This window comes from Atractosteus spatula, chromosome 14 (assembly GCF_055471065.1).
Source record: "Atractosteus spatula isolate fAtrSpa1 chromosome 14, fAtrSpa1.hap1, whole genome shotgun sequence".
Lineage (NCBI taxonomy): Eukaryota > Metazoa > Chordata > Actinopteri > Semionotiformes > Lepisosteidae > Atractosteus > Atractosteus spatula.
The window spans coordinates 27,557,528-27,572,963 of NC_142719.1; positions in this window are offsets into that span (position 1 = coordinate 27,557,528).

The following is a 15,436-nucleotide window of genomic DNA, read 5'->3' on the forward strand; positions in this document are numbered from 1 at the left end:
TTGGGATTGTATTGCTATAAAAGATGCTCATGGGAGTAATCCCCTTTGATAGAGGTGATTATTTAGGTTTATTGGCATGGGTAAATAGCCCTGCTTTTAGTCTGAGTGTAACTCAGATGTATTAGAATGGAAATAACTGTATGCTCCTCGCTATAATCACAGTTTTAGGCCATTCTCTATTAGGGTGATAGACAGCTGTTTAGGTGACCCAGCTGTTGACCAATCTTGTAAAAAAAAACCCTAAGAAAAATGCTGGGCTCCAGCCCACAGGGATTTACCTGTGCTGTAAGAACTAACGCATGAATAAGGAGACTGGATTCTGGTGAAAGACTTGAGGAAAAAGAAATGGTGTTCGCTCAGGTGGAGGGGGCCGTGCCAGGTGCCCTGAATTCATGCTTCCCACTGTAAAAAGGTCACAAACGAACTGAGCAAAGAGCAGGAGTGATGTCTCCACAGGGATAGATGGGGATCACCTGCTTGGGACTGATGTGCACAGCCTTTTTCCTTTTTATGTGGAAGCCTGTCACCACCCAGAAAGAGGAAGAATCTAAATGCGAAGCCTCTTTGTATACAAACTGGCTGAATGCAACTGATAATGAGGGGGATAGGAGTAATTTGTGGTATAAATTTATAAATCATACTGTAAAGTTAAAGAAATGTAATGCATCTTGTTATGTATGTGCTTTAATGCCTCATTCTACAGCCTCACCCATTTCTCTCCTGGTTAGAATCACTGTTTGGGCCAGGGGGGAGTTACTAACACCGATTATAGGGGCTGTGATACTTGTCTTCCTGTTTTTGTGTTGCTGTACAAAATATATTATTCCAATGCTTTGAAATATGGTAATGAATATGTTTGCGCATCAGTATGTTCTGATAAGAACGCAAGAATCCGAAGTATGGGAGCCTCCTGGGAGTCCATATGAAGAATCTAACTTTTAATCATTTTCAAGAATAAAAAGGAGGGAATTGAAGTGGAAATCTAATAAGTAAATTGATTCTTAAAAATGTAGAGAAATATATTGGTGCTTTTAGATAATATATTTCAAGGATGTAACTGCTGTGCTACAGTGCGTGCAGAATTTTAGAAAACAGTTCGTCAACAAAGTACACTGTTTAGGTTAGTTTAGAAGACAATGTACCAAAACAATATATGCTGTCTGGGTCATTAGAATTAGCTGAAAGTAACCGATAAGCTTTGAATAACAAATCTAGTTTTTCTTCTCTCGCTCTATGATGTAATCTGTTTTCTCTTAGAGAAAGGGGAAGTTTTAGAAGGGACCAAGTGCTGAACTTTTTTACAGCGCAACATCTTATAAAAACCCTGTACTGCTTGTAACAAATTGAGTCTCTGGTTGCACTTGGCGAAGTAGCAGCAGGGCTCCCAATATTGCAATATTGAAATAAAGACCTTACTCAGGTGAGAACTCTCTCTTGTGGCTTCCTTGATAGTTATATTTCCATGACAGTAGCTTTATATACTACTTTTCTACATAAGATTTCTAGCGTAAATTGAAGATTTCAATAGAACCTAGTATATGTAACATTAACAGCATTAATCCATACACCCCATATATATCTGTCTGATCAGTTTGAATAAGTATCTATAAATGGGAAATTATTAGCGTTTGTAAAGACTGTCCAGCATCCATTTTCTTTAATGGCTCATTGGTATGCTAGTTGATTTTGTTTAAGACAGTAGGTGCCAAGTCAATTTTCATTAAGAGCCAGGCAAAAAGCGCTTAGTTCAGCAGCTAGAGCAAAGTCCACCTCTCTACCCATATTCTGTTTTTCTATTACTGTAATTTAATTTTATTAATGGAGATTCTGCCCTACAATATACATTTTATAAACACAGAATGGGATCCCATCTGTGAAATTACGTTTCAGTTAATTCATCCAGTTTAGCTACTTTATCAATCTTTAGATTTTCGTTCTTCAAAATTGTTTACATTTTGTTTTAATTATATGTATGTTTATTCAAAGAAGATCTCATTACATGATAACAATCAACTTGTTTTACAGCCTAATCGCCTTGAAAGTATAAACTGGCATACTTTCAAAATGTAATCAAAGGAGCCTGGATGTTGCTCTGAGAACAGAAAAATCCTTGAATTGACAATTTTTGAAAGTAGCTAATCAGAAAAATGACTGATAGGTTAAATACTGCTGATTCTGAGCAAAATGGTGGCTTTGATCTGGCTCCTGACAGAGAAAGCCCTAGAATGTCTTCAACTATCGAAATGCAGTGCTAATTCATGCTTTCAAAAGCTTTTCAATGAGCACAGCTTGTTTCTTCTAATCCTCTAGATTGTTCTTAATATTTTACACTAGTAACTAGTAACTAGTAATAGTTTACACTATGTCTGTATTTTCATGTCCTTCATGTTTTTCTTTTACCAGTGTGCATCACTTTAATAGTTTATTTTAAACCTCTTTTCAATGTATAACATGGACTATAATATTTGAAAACCAGATTGATGCTTTCAGATAGATTCCCAGTATAAAGAGCAAACAAATCTGGTAAAGCTGTTTTAGATTAAAACTTTAAGAATATAAGAAAGGTCATCAATAAGAGGAATACATTTGGCCTATCTTGCTTGTCTGATTGGGATTCTTGTTCCTTTCTTCTGGAAGGAGTCCAGGGTTTGGACTTTAACCTTCTGGCTGAGAAGTCTGTCCCAGACACCTACAACTCCATGAGTCAAATTTTTGTGCTCTTAATCATCCTAAGTAACTCTCCTTTTGGCTCCCATTATGTCCTTGTTTCCTCTTGCTTTGCACACTGAATGAACCCAATCTATACCCTTTATGATTTTTAAAACATTTTGAACAAATCCCTTCTGGAATTGCTTTGTTCTATAATGAAGGGATTTAGTTCTTTTTACCATATCTGTGTATGACAATTCTTATGAGATCAGAAATCCTATAATCTTTTAACTGTTTCTAAGGCTATAATATACAGTTGTTAAACAGATATAATTCAGGTTAAATTATAATCTCACACTTCAACTCTCAATACATACAGTGTAATCATCTACTATGTACCCCCATCTGCTTTGTGCACTTGCTTTCTAGTAGTCTGCCTTTTGGTCTTGTCAGAAACACACATCTCTTTCACTCAGCATTGCAATACCTTACCTTGGTTGCTCCTGCACCTCATCATCTCTTCATCTGTGGCCTTTCTAGCTCAGAGAGCTGATCAACTATTACCTCCTCCAAAGCAGAACTTCAACTTCAACCTCTCCTTGGAAAACTACTGGTTCTTCCAATCCTTCTGATGTTGTCAGCCTTCCATGGAGCTCCGGAACTCTAGAACAGCCATGCCCACTTCCACTTTAGCAAGTGGTACCTCTCATTTATTCTACTTCTGTGCCAATGTAGTTGATTTCACACCATTCTTTCCTGGTTGCTGTAGTGTCGTGTCTTCCGCTGCCTTTCATGCATCAAAATATCAGACTGATTTAGTGTTTGTTGACTGCTGGTGCTCCTCCAAAACCTTGCGTTTCTGAACTGATAAAATCAAACAAAGCTCAGACACAAATAGTTCTGTCATTGAAGAAATCTACATCAGTGTCTTGGGGGTTGCTTTATTCCTTTTTGGGGGTTTTGGCAAAGTTTTAGGGGACCCAGGCAAGTTAACGTCAGACACTAAAATATTATTTCAGGCTGGTAGCTGCGTCAGCATGTGTAGGCTGCAAAGGAACAAGTAATAGGTTTATTCCATGCTGAAAAAAAAGAAGAAAGAAAACACAACGTTTCAGCCGTGGAGCCTTCTTCAGGTGTGAAGCCTACTTCAGTCTTTCTTTAATCACTAAAATATTATGTATGTTGTCCCTTTATATTTGTCATCCTGGGTCATTGTTATTAGAATTTGACCAAACTGCTGAAAACTTTTTTATGTTATGGAAACCAAAACTGAGCTCAACAGTCTACTCTAAACCAATGTGTTTCCTCACATTGTCTTGATAATGATATTAAAGAATCTATACTGAGCACCAAACCAATTTATAAGTTATAATAACTTACAACTGTTACAACTGCAAAAGTCACTATCTAGAAGCTTTTTGCTGTACATAGACATAACAGGTTAACTTATTATCTTGGTTAACATTTGTCATCAATGGGCGGGGGGATCCATAGAAGAGGTCACAGGCTAGTACCACAGTTGGAAGCTGGGAGCTGTACGATGTGTGACGCTGAACACGCTGTCTTGTCAGATTTTGGCCCATTCCTCTTGCCTGAAAAAACAAGTGTTGGTTCACTGGTCTCTGAGCCATAGATTCTATACATCATCTCAGCTCATCCCATAAATTTTCAATGGGGCTCAAGTCTGGCAATCAGGAAATCCACACATTCTTATCTTGCAAGAAAGCCATTGTTACACGAATGGCATGAGGACGTGCAATCAGATTACCAGAAATCCCTACAAGTGATTTGTGGTCTCTCAGATCATGCCCTGTCTTTCATAGGAAATATTTGACTGTAACATCTTGCTGAGTTAAAAATGACCAGCTATAAACAACACAAATGGTGAGCAACAGACACAGTGCTATTCCCTTGATAAGTGGTTCCTTTCTGTATTATTCTTGATTTCCACTAGATTTGACATTTGACAGATTAAACCACCTTGTCTGCCCTCTCAACTCTATCGTTAAAGGGAGATTTAGTTTTTATGCAACTGTAAAAGTCACGCAAGCATTTCACTTTCTGTCATGATCGATCAATTAATTCAAATTGACCTTTTGTGAATCCATGTTGGTTGTCTCTTAAAATGTCATGACCTTGTAAATATTCTTCTAGTTTAGCTCTACAATTTTCCTAATTTTATCAGTAGCGTAACTAGGACTGATTGTTCTTTAGTTTTCTGGTTGAGTTTTGTCACCTTTTTTTATGAATTGGTGTTATCTGGTGCAATCTGACTCTGGCCCAGGCTTATCACTCCTGACCTGGTTTGAGTGAATTTTAAACAGACTCCTGCTGTGGTATATGACTTCTCAGGAATAGCCAAAAGGCTGGGATAACATTATGAGAAATAGCCACTAGGCTAGGCCATAAGTGGAATGGTCACTCATAATCCTCCATTCATGGTGATAACATAGGGACCATGGCTGTACTCAGACTACAAAACTCTCTGTAAAACTGCTGTAATTGGGGACACTGTGGGGGAGGTACCTTGTATGAGTCTTTTTTCAGTGTTCTCTGAAAATGGCCACTTTAGTCACAAATTATACTCATCTTAAACCTTCACTGGACTGCGCTGTGACACCTTACATTCCCACAAATACAACTGGGAAAATATCAGGCCCAGTGATTTATTTCTATTGGGCCTTCCTAGTTTCTGTAATATGTCAGTGTCAGTTAAACTAAAATTGCTGCATACTGATTGAGCTTGATCTATAACTCGCATGAAATATTCATTTAGCACATTTGCACCTTGTTTTTTAATTTGTAGCATTAATCTCTTATTATTTCCCAAACTAATGATTTAAGGCTCTTTTACCATTATGGTATTGAACTTTTATATATATAGGCAATGTTTGGATAAGTTGTTCATTTAAAAATATTTTTGGAATGTACTCTTAATTTCTGTGCAGCATTGATATGCCAAAGGGAAAGTGGTCTTTTCATAGTATGATGGTACAGTATATGTCGGAAATCCATTGTGGATGTGGAAAGGCTGGCTCCAATGAAGCTCCCAAGGCACTGCTAGCTCATTGAAAAAAAGTTTTAGTCTAATGAACATTTAAGTATTTATAGCCTGGTCTAGGCTTTTAATTTCTTGTTTAAATAATAAAAAATCTGGGAATATTAGATACGTCTACCAGCACAACTTCGCTTTATTGAAAGTCATGCAGAATTTAAATTGTGAACTGCGCAGGGGGCTACTTAGTTAAAAAATGGTTAATTAGTACTGAATACCTCCGTTCTGATCAGAACAAAGCTGAGTGCACAGTGACCTTCTGTCTCACTAACAAACTGAAAGTTTGTTCTTGCCTTGTGGTAGTTCAGATCCAGGAGAACAAGTACTGTTTTATGTTTAGATCAGCACTTCCTTAAGCACAGAATGTGCCTGTTTGAATTAACATTTTGAAATCTGTTTCAGTTTTATTTCAATGCATTGATTTATTCCAGGTATTTTTAACCTCATTGTCTTTAGCCTTGTGATCACTGTGATCCAAAGTCTTTGTCACTTTAGAAATGTATTATATGAACGGAATTAACTAGCGGTTGTACTTACTGTAGGCACTAAATCCCCCCTCCAAACTGAAGAAAAACTGAGAGATAAAGAACTTCCTCAGGCATATTTTCTCTTCTTTTTATTAGATAAATTCAATGAAATAGTTATGGTTGCTAGTTGTAAAGAGAGGAGACTTCTACTGCAATCATTCCACTGATTAAAAGTATATGGACAGAATTCTAAATCTGCTTGGAATAAATGTTTTTAATTTTCATAAGTGACAATTGCCTTTTAAAATATTTTTCAGATTATAAAATGCACCATTTAATCTGTTACTAGCATAATAGCTTGTTAGAAACTGTTATTGTAAACACCAAAGAGTATTTCCTTGTGGTATTTAAATATCAATTATATGAATCTACCAGCAGTTATATGGAAAAATACAGCTTAAATAATTCAGAACAGATTTTGAATTAAGAGGTCTGGGTTTTAAACTTCATTTCCCAATTTTGATTTTATTTAATTATGCAGGAAACAGAAAAGAATACACATCTATCCAATCATTTTCTAGACTGCTCTGTCCAGTACAGGGTTACGGGGAGCAGGAGCCTATCCTGGAAAGGGAAGGGGGTGCAAAGTGGGGTACATCCTGGACAGGACGCCAGTCAATTGGACTCACACCATTGCCAATTGTTCTGGGAGCCAATTTCCATACATGTATGTCTGTGGAAAGACACCAGAGCACCCAGAGGAAACCCATGTGAACACAGGGGGGAGAGCATATTCAAGCTCCACACAGATAGCTCCCCAGATCTGAAATTGAATCCAAGACCCCAGCGCTGCTAGGCAGCAATGTTAAGTACAGAGGCACAATGAAACCTTTGGTAAGAACAACACCGTCCATTTCTTAATTCTCCATCTTACTCTTATTACATACTCTTAAATGTGAACTTATTGCACCTTTTTATCTACTTTTACTTCATCAACAGCAACAACATTAATATTAATAACATTTATTATCATTAAAACTGATGATTATTATTGATGTGTGCTTACAATGTTTTGGTTATTACCTTAGCTGTCTTTTCATTTAATAAATTAATAAACATTACCATTTTATTTTGTTCTGCTTCTAAACTTTAGATGCCTTCAATATTTCATTGGAGGTAACACTATTAAAACAGAGACATTTAAAGATCTCTGCACCTGGACAAATATCACCTGTCTTCTTCTACAACTTAAATACCTGTATTCTCAAAATCATTTTCTAATGTTAAAAGCCCACTTTTTATCCTTTTATTACATATGTAAAACGAAGCTTTAGGCCTGAGACAGTTTGAGATATTGCTATCTTTTCTCTATAAGATTACCTTGCCTTTCCAATGATTCCTACTGACCCGTTACAGTCGATGACCTCAGGGTTTGATGGCTAACAATAGAACTGGAAACATGGATACATTCAGATACCATTACAGGTCACAAACGGTAACTGAGACCAGTCATAGAGCATCATTTAAAATGCATCATTTACTCCCTTTCACCTTTCTACAAAAGATGGATCTGGTTCTTGCATCATAACTGCTGTGCATAGTACTGTAGTAACACAAGCATTACACATTGTCTTACAAAAGAGAAACTGGAGGATTTAAATAATTTTATGCTTCTGAATTCCTATTTGTAACCTAGATACCTGCTCTTTCATAGATTTAAAACATAGTGCAAGGTGTCTATAATGGTCATAGCCATAACACTTCATCTTGAGTGTGTTTCTTTTTCACATTTGATTTTAATCAAAAGTATTCAGTGATGGCCTAATTTCAGCATGTGCTAAATCCAGGAAGATTTGTTCCATTTTTACATTTTGAGGATATAATGATTTTCCTTTGAGATTATCCTGGCATTTAAATTACGCTTGCTTGTTGTTTTACACCACAGCTCTGCGCGATTTTCAAGCTGCTGCGGGAATGGTGTCTTGGCATTCTGCTCACTCCCCTGCAAGTGGTGATGCAGGATCAGTGGACAGCATTTATGTGCCTGATCATCTCATTTAAATTCCATACAGAGGGTGCTCCAGTGTCTGTGAATGTCAGACTCGTGCCCCTTTTGTCTTCAATTTGAGCTGCTCAGTCAGCAACATACACAACTCTGTCCTGATGAAAATATAACTGATACACACGACAAACCACAACTGTAAACCTATTGGAAAAAGAGAAAAATGTATGTGGGGGAACAATTTGTGAAGGTTCAGTATCAAAATGGATATGTTAGAGGCAGCAGCAGCAGGAGCCTATCCACAATTCAAGAGAAGTTGATTGATCTGGGGGACTGTAAGCTGCTGAGAGCTGTCAGCAATGCACCTCAATAACCAGGATAAAGATGCTGATACATACTTAGCATACAAACCTACTTTGCATCACCACCGTTAACACCACGTTTGAAGTGATTCAAAGACAAACCCTAAGTAACTGCATTTCCAAATCGCTTTTGAAATGGCATCAGCTTCTGGTCGCCTCTTTTTTCTGGTATCAGGGGGGTCTGAGAACAATAGGGTGCAGAATAAACAAAGCACCCTGCTGACAAAATGGCCTGAAACAGGGCTGTGAAAAAGGGGGGGAGGGGGGAAAGCATCACTTTCCTGCCTGCCTGGACACAAGTGATGTTGTTTTAATTCCCTGTCAGCAGTGGACATCCATGTCAAATAGTAGGTGACCAGGGAAGCAAATGTTACAAAAGGGTAGACTGCACTCCATCTTCTTTAATTCTTTTATGTCTTTCTGCTTGTTGGTGTACTTTGCACACCAGACTTTCCTGTCTGAAACTGGTTAATGGCTAAGAGCATGAGCTGTGCTCCTGGCATTTTACATTTATTAGTGTGTAGAATAACCTCCAGCTCTGAACTGCTGTATCACGCTGGAGCTTTAATATCTTTGAGTTTGAGCAATGATGTCTGGACATCATCTAGCATCTGTTTCCTGTTCCATACAGTGGCTCTTTGAGGACATGGGAAAAAAAGAGGCGCTTGCATTAAGATTATGGCGTAAAGTATCTCAGGAGTTTGACATTTCAAATCCATTATGTTAGGGTTGTGAGAAAGCTGAAACCCAGGGCGTCTGGTGCAGCACTGCAGGTACCTAACAGATGGAGGACAAGATCACAGTGAGGAAGTGTCACAGCTTAATGTCTTGACAGTCCTTATATACAGAATGTTAATGGTGATTCACTTAAATAAAAGCTGAGGACAACTTAGTGAAGAACAGTTAAATCCTTTGTAAATTATGGGTAAAGCAAAGATGTACGTCTTGGAAAGCCAAAATGCGGGAGATCATGGCAAAACAAAGTAAGCATGTGTTTAAAGCAAGCTAACACCACAGGGGAAAAAATAAATAAAAGAGAAGCAAATGACAAATCTACAGATTCATGATCATGCAAAAAGAAAAGGCATGATTACAAACACAGGAAATGTCCTCAGACATGTGCCCTCCAAGTTACTCTCTAATGATGTTCTAATCATTTGCACCTGTTTTGGAGCATCTGATTCTAATTTTGGGCATTTGATACAATGATAAAGGTAGGGGTGTTTTACCTTTTTCCGCCCAAGGAAATTGCATTTCTGTTGATTTAAATAGTACAAAATGTACGACATAGTACAAAACATGATTTTTCAATGTTGTTTTTTTAATTAGATCACCTTTATCTATTGATATTGTTGAAATGAAGATCAAATATCCACACATGCAAATATGTTGAAAAACACACACCTTTTCATGGGGTGTACTTACTTTTTCACAGCACTGTATAATGCCACCAGAACTCACAATTAGAACAATTAAGTTCAGGTGATCCAAAACAGACACAATAAGTTGTGATATGGCAAATATGTAACCAGTAAGTGTTTGTCAGAATGTAACAGCGGTGAAAATTATGAAGAGATGTGAAATCCATTAATCAGTGTGCACTGGGAACCACCAACCTGGATCCTGGAGTATCCCAATCAAGTTAGTTTCAGGTAACTCTAAATCACCTTTTTAAAATTTAGGAACACTTGGATGTTATTGATCTATTAAGCAAGTAATTTGTTAAGGTCCTTTAGGGCTGAAAGGTATTAGGATTGTTCTTCCAACTTATCTCTAAGTCAATTAATTTAACAAATTAACTGTGTAATTGATAATTAAATTGTTCCAGGGCCTTAGAAATTGAAGATTTAGTGGTTGACTATAACAACTGCTGAACTGGGGCTCTCTAGGATCTGGAGATACCTGAAGTACATTACATGATAACCATAGCATACAGGCATTGAAGAAGCTGGTTTATAGAGAGCAGATTTGTATATTATAGACTTACTCGTATCCATCCTAATGCATTGCAGCCATACAGGGTGAGAAGCAAGTTGCTTTCTGAATACATTGTTTGCACAAATTATTTGCATGACCTTTTCCTGAAGGTCTTTTAAGTGCTTGTCCAATATGTAAAGCACTTTACAATGTAAAGAATGGGCATTATCATTTTACATTTGGAACCAAACAATTATTAAATTAAAGGAATTGGACTGGCTTGTGGGTGGCACAGTGGCACAGTTGTTATCATTGCCGCTTTGCAGCACTGGGGCTCTGGGTTCAATTTTGGACCTGAGTTGCTCTCTGTGTAGAGTCTATATGTTGTCCCAATGTTTGTGTGGGTTTCCTCCTGGTGCTCTGGTTTCCTCCCACTGTCCAAAGACATACAATATGGGTAGTGTCAGGATTTCTGAAAGGGGTGAGTTTTTGGACCCCTGTGTGAATCTGTGAGGAAGGTAGTACGAGCAAAAGTAAATCCAATATTCCAAATCCAAGTCGTTAGGCAAGAGCGAAGTCAAAGAGCGAAGTAGGAGAACCAGGTTGGGTAGTCAAAGGAGTCAGGTCGAGAATAGTAGTGCGCACAAGAGAAAGCAGTGGAAGAATTCTCAAAAGTGAGCGTACTGTAGGTAAGCCGGTGAAGTGTTTAAATATTGAAGAGAGAGAGACGTGGTTGGATAATTTGTTCCTGGATGATCATGTGTGGAATTTAGTACGCGTGGGAATGCCAGGGCGCTTACGGGAGAAGGGACGAGTCGTGACAGGTAGGTTAATTGGCTTCTGGGAAAAATAGCCTTAGTGCGAGTGTGTGCATGTCTTTGTGTGCCCCTGCAATGGACTGTTGTCCAATTCTGGGTGTGCCCAGCCTTGTGCATTGCATTGCATAGGTTCCAGCTCCCATGCTACCCTGAATTGGATAAAGCATTCAAAAAATGGATGGATGGTTTGGCTTCTAAGCACAAAAGATGTTAGCTCCAACAAAACTATTAATATTATTAGTACCAGGCCTACTCAGAACAAAACCTTTAAAATCAGTAAAATCCTTGAAGTACTCCTGTTGTAATCTTTCTCTTTGAAGTCCTTATAAACTACTGTTTGGCCTTCTCAATTGCTCTGCTGGTTCAATGTCCTCGAGCTTAAAAAAAAACATATATCTTCTGGAGGTCTAACCGTCTGATCATTGTTTTGTCAGCCTCTTTTCATTCGCCCTTTTATTTACATACAAAAGCAGAAAATAAACAAAAGAAGGGAACTTGAACATGAAGGACAAAACTACAAGAAATTACCACTTCCAAGTGAAACGTAAGTTATTTAATGCAAAGTTTTTCCATGGAAGAAGTAAGATTCTGCTGCCGTTTCTGCTTTCATCTAATTGGCAGAGGCAATCTGTGTTCACTGGGCAGTTCTGCTTATGCAGTTCAGTGCTTTCCTAAGACTGCCTAAGATTAGCTATAACATTAATTTAATTGCTTCATTTTGCTGCCCTCTGTAGTGTGGCTGCCAACGGCAGGATCCTTCGCTTGTACAGTGAACCGAATTTGCAATGCTGTCAGATTCCGTGTGCACAAAACTATATCATTTACAAAGTATTATTAATTGAATATGCTTCATTATAACATTTCACTGTTGATAGATTTTTTTCTGGCTCTCTCTTCACATGTCTGCTTGGGATTTTGGGGGAATGGTTAGTACCACCAAGACAAAATTATACATTTTTCAGCTACGCTTTACTGGATAATGATCTAAAACATGCTCTATGAAGTTATTTTATAGCTCCATGCGTGGATAGGTTAAGAAAACATGTTCTGGAGAGACATTAGTTTGCAATTAGCTTTTGAAAGTCTCATTCTGTAGGTCATGAATAAGCAAGCATACTTACAGTGCAATTAATAGACCTTATACTTAAACTTGATTATCAGAAAGTATGATTTGATTACTGTACTAATTTGGGCTCACTTTTCATCTATGTCTATAAGAGTAAAATACTTTATTATACACCGATAAGCATGACAATTGCGTAAGCATTCTTAAATTTTAACTAATTGAATTCATTTGTAGGGGCTTTGCTAAATGTAAATAAACATTTGTGAAAAAAACAAAGTTTGGAAAACAGTTTTATTTCTCTGAAGATGACAGGGAAAATTAATGATGCACAAAGTGACACCAAGAGATCTTGGGGCGTATGCCCAAATCACAATGCTTTCATAAATCTGATCTGAGTTACATGTAGAGTGGTCTACCCTTAGAAACATTGCTCTACACATGCATATCTGAAGAGAAAGGCTGTCCGATCATTGGTGTCTTGTCTTGGAGGTTCAGTGTGGTTGCAGATTTTCATTCCAACTCAATGATCTCAATGACTGTAATGAGCTTGTTACTGGCTTCATTCAGTCACTTTAACCCCCTCTCCCATCTCTTTGAAGCACTGCTACTGTTTAAAAAAGACTAGAAAACCTGCAGATACTAGAACCAGGACCAGCACTGGACAGACAGTGTGTTTGGCAGCTTCGTTTTTCCAGCTTTTTGAAATCTACACAATTTGGATATGGCCAGTCTTCCGGTCTTATTATTTTTTAAACAATACTTCTTTTGTGTATGTTTCCCAAGCAATATATGATACACAGTGTACCTGGAATGTATTGCTTGCACTGAAAGTTCATTTAAAGCTGTTATTTTCTTATAACAGAGCGCATCAATTGATCATCTAAATAAACTTTGTTCATGACCCTATTACACAGGGAATCCAAATAATATTAGTATTAGTATTGCATTTCCTTTAAATTGATGTAGTAGTTTTAAAGCCTTAATGGATGAATATGTAGGAAGAATTCACCTTTTATTTCCTAACAAGTTATTTTGTCACATAATTAAATCTAAGTAGAAGCTTTTTATCGTGAATAAATTTATGTAACTGCCATAAAAAGTCTTCTTTTCATTCACACTTTGTTTTCCAGATTTTTCTGACAAACACATTTTGAAGTATACATTAAAAAGGGCTTCGCTAACTGAGCAGACTTTTTTATTATCTTGGATATGTAAGAACAAATTAAAGTTCCAGAGTGCAAATGTGGTGTTATGTTAAATAAGGAGGTTTTAAATTTGACTAAAAAAATATCTCCCCAGCAATGGCTCTCTGATAGTGCTGGGTGCTGTGATTACAAAAAGTCAGCAGAAAAGCAATAACAGCATTGAGTCAAGGGCTTTCATTAGACATGCAGAGAAGCAGATGATTCACTTCTGACCTTCATTTTACCCTTCTGACTTTTTTTCTTGAAGAAATGTTCAAAAATAAATTATATTTTCTTACTGTCCACTATTACAGGAGCTGTAGTTGTTTCTCTGACATTTAGTAGCAATACATTTGGTAAATTTGGTTCATTTATATAGGTTTACATAAAGAAGTTTTACATTACCAATGAATGTCCAAGGCATAATTTCTACAACAAATATTAATGCAATGGCTCATTTCTGATTTTCTTGAAGTCTTTTAAATTTAATGCCAATACTGAGGTATTTTTTTTCTCCTGAATAAAACCCCATGAAGAGTCTTTCCAGAATGCCCTAAAAAATGTAGATAAGTGGTTTAAAACTGGACCCTGTCTTCAGTCATCCATGAATGTGTGTTCTGAAGGAGGATGTCCTGGATGGGTTTGGCTTTTCCATGACGTCTTCCCAACCAGAGGCACCTGTGGGAATACTGCATGTGTTCTCACATGTGAGCTGCTTGTGCCTTGGATCTGAGGGCTCAACTTTGAAGCATTTTGAGTTCTTCCTAAAAAGCTCATATATACAATTATATTACCATTTCTTTATTATTGTTAGAAAGGATTTGATGGCCCAGAGAATACACCTTTTGGAGGATGCATGTACACACTGTCCTATCCACTGTTTAAGGTGGAACTAATCAGTGGCTATGACATGTAAGTTGATGGACGATATGCTGGACGAGAGAGAAAACCAAAACTGGGAAGCTGCAGGCAGTGCTGTTAGCAGGATGAAAATACAAGCAGGGTGTGGTGCAGACAAACATAGTCCGGGGTTGTTGTCCAAATTAATGAAGGCTGAAAATGGGAAAAAGACTGTAGTGAAGCACCGAGGAAATTCAAGAAGAAGTACAAATACAAGCCAAGGCCAGAACTAAGAGGCAGTCTGCTGGGGAGATCCAAAAGTTGAGGTTGGGACAAGACAAGCATGTATTGTCTGAGCATTAAATGTCACTTGGTGAATGATAGGTGAGTGGAGGGGTGGCCGGTTATCATGGCAAATGCTAATTCTCTTTGCAGTGTTCCAGTGGGAGTGAGCCTAACACATACTGTGCATGTCATGTCTACATCCTTCCTGTACTTGTGTGAGAGTTGTAGCAGTGAGCTACAATACTGATCTGGATAACAGTTATTGGTTTTTATGATTACAAGCCGAGTTGAGTAAAAACAAGAACTTGGCAATCTCAAATTCTATAACACAAAAATAATATACAGTATATACAGGGTGTTTTCAGATGAGACTACTGTAGTTTTCCCGTATTGACCAGCTGTGGTCTCTGTGAACCAACAATTCATATCCTGTAGATTTACGTTTATAAAGAGCTTTAGTTAAGTGTTATTTTCTTTGGTTGTTTATTTCCTCTCAAATTGACACAGCATTTTCACAGCACGTTTTTTTTTTGTTGTTGAACATTGCTGCTTTTTAAACATCTGACCTTTGGTTTTCTTTTCTAAAAGCTGTGCTTGTGACAAAGTTGTTTTTTTCTGAGCCATCTCTCACATTTTATAAAGAAGACATTTTACTTCAAACAATAATCCAGACAGTGAGCATTTGGGATATAGAAATATGAAACCATAGTAGCATTACAATTTGTCTTATTGTTTCAGATTAAATAAGGTGTAAGTCTACAACAACATTCTGTGCATTTATTTTCCTAATA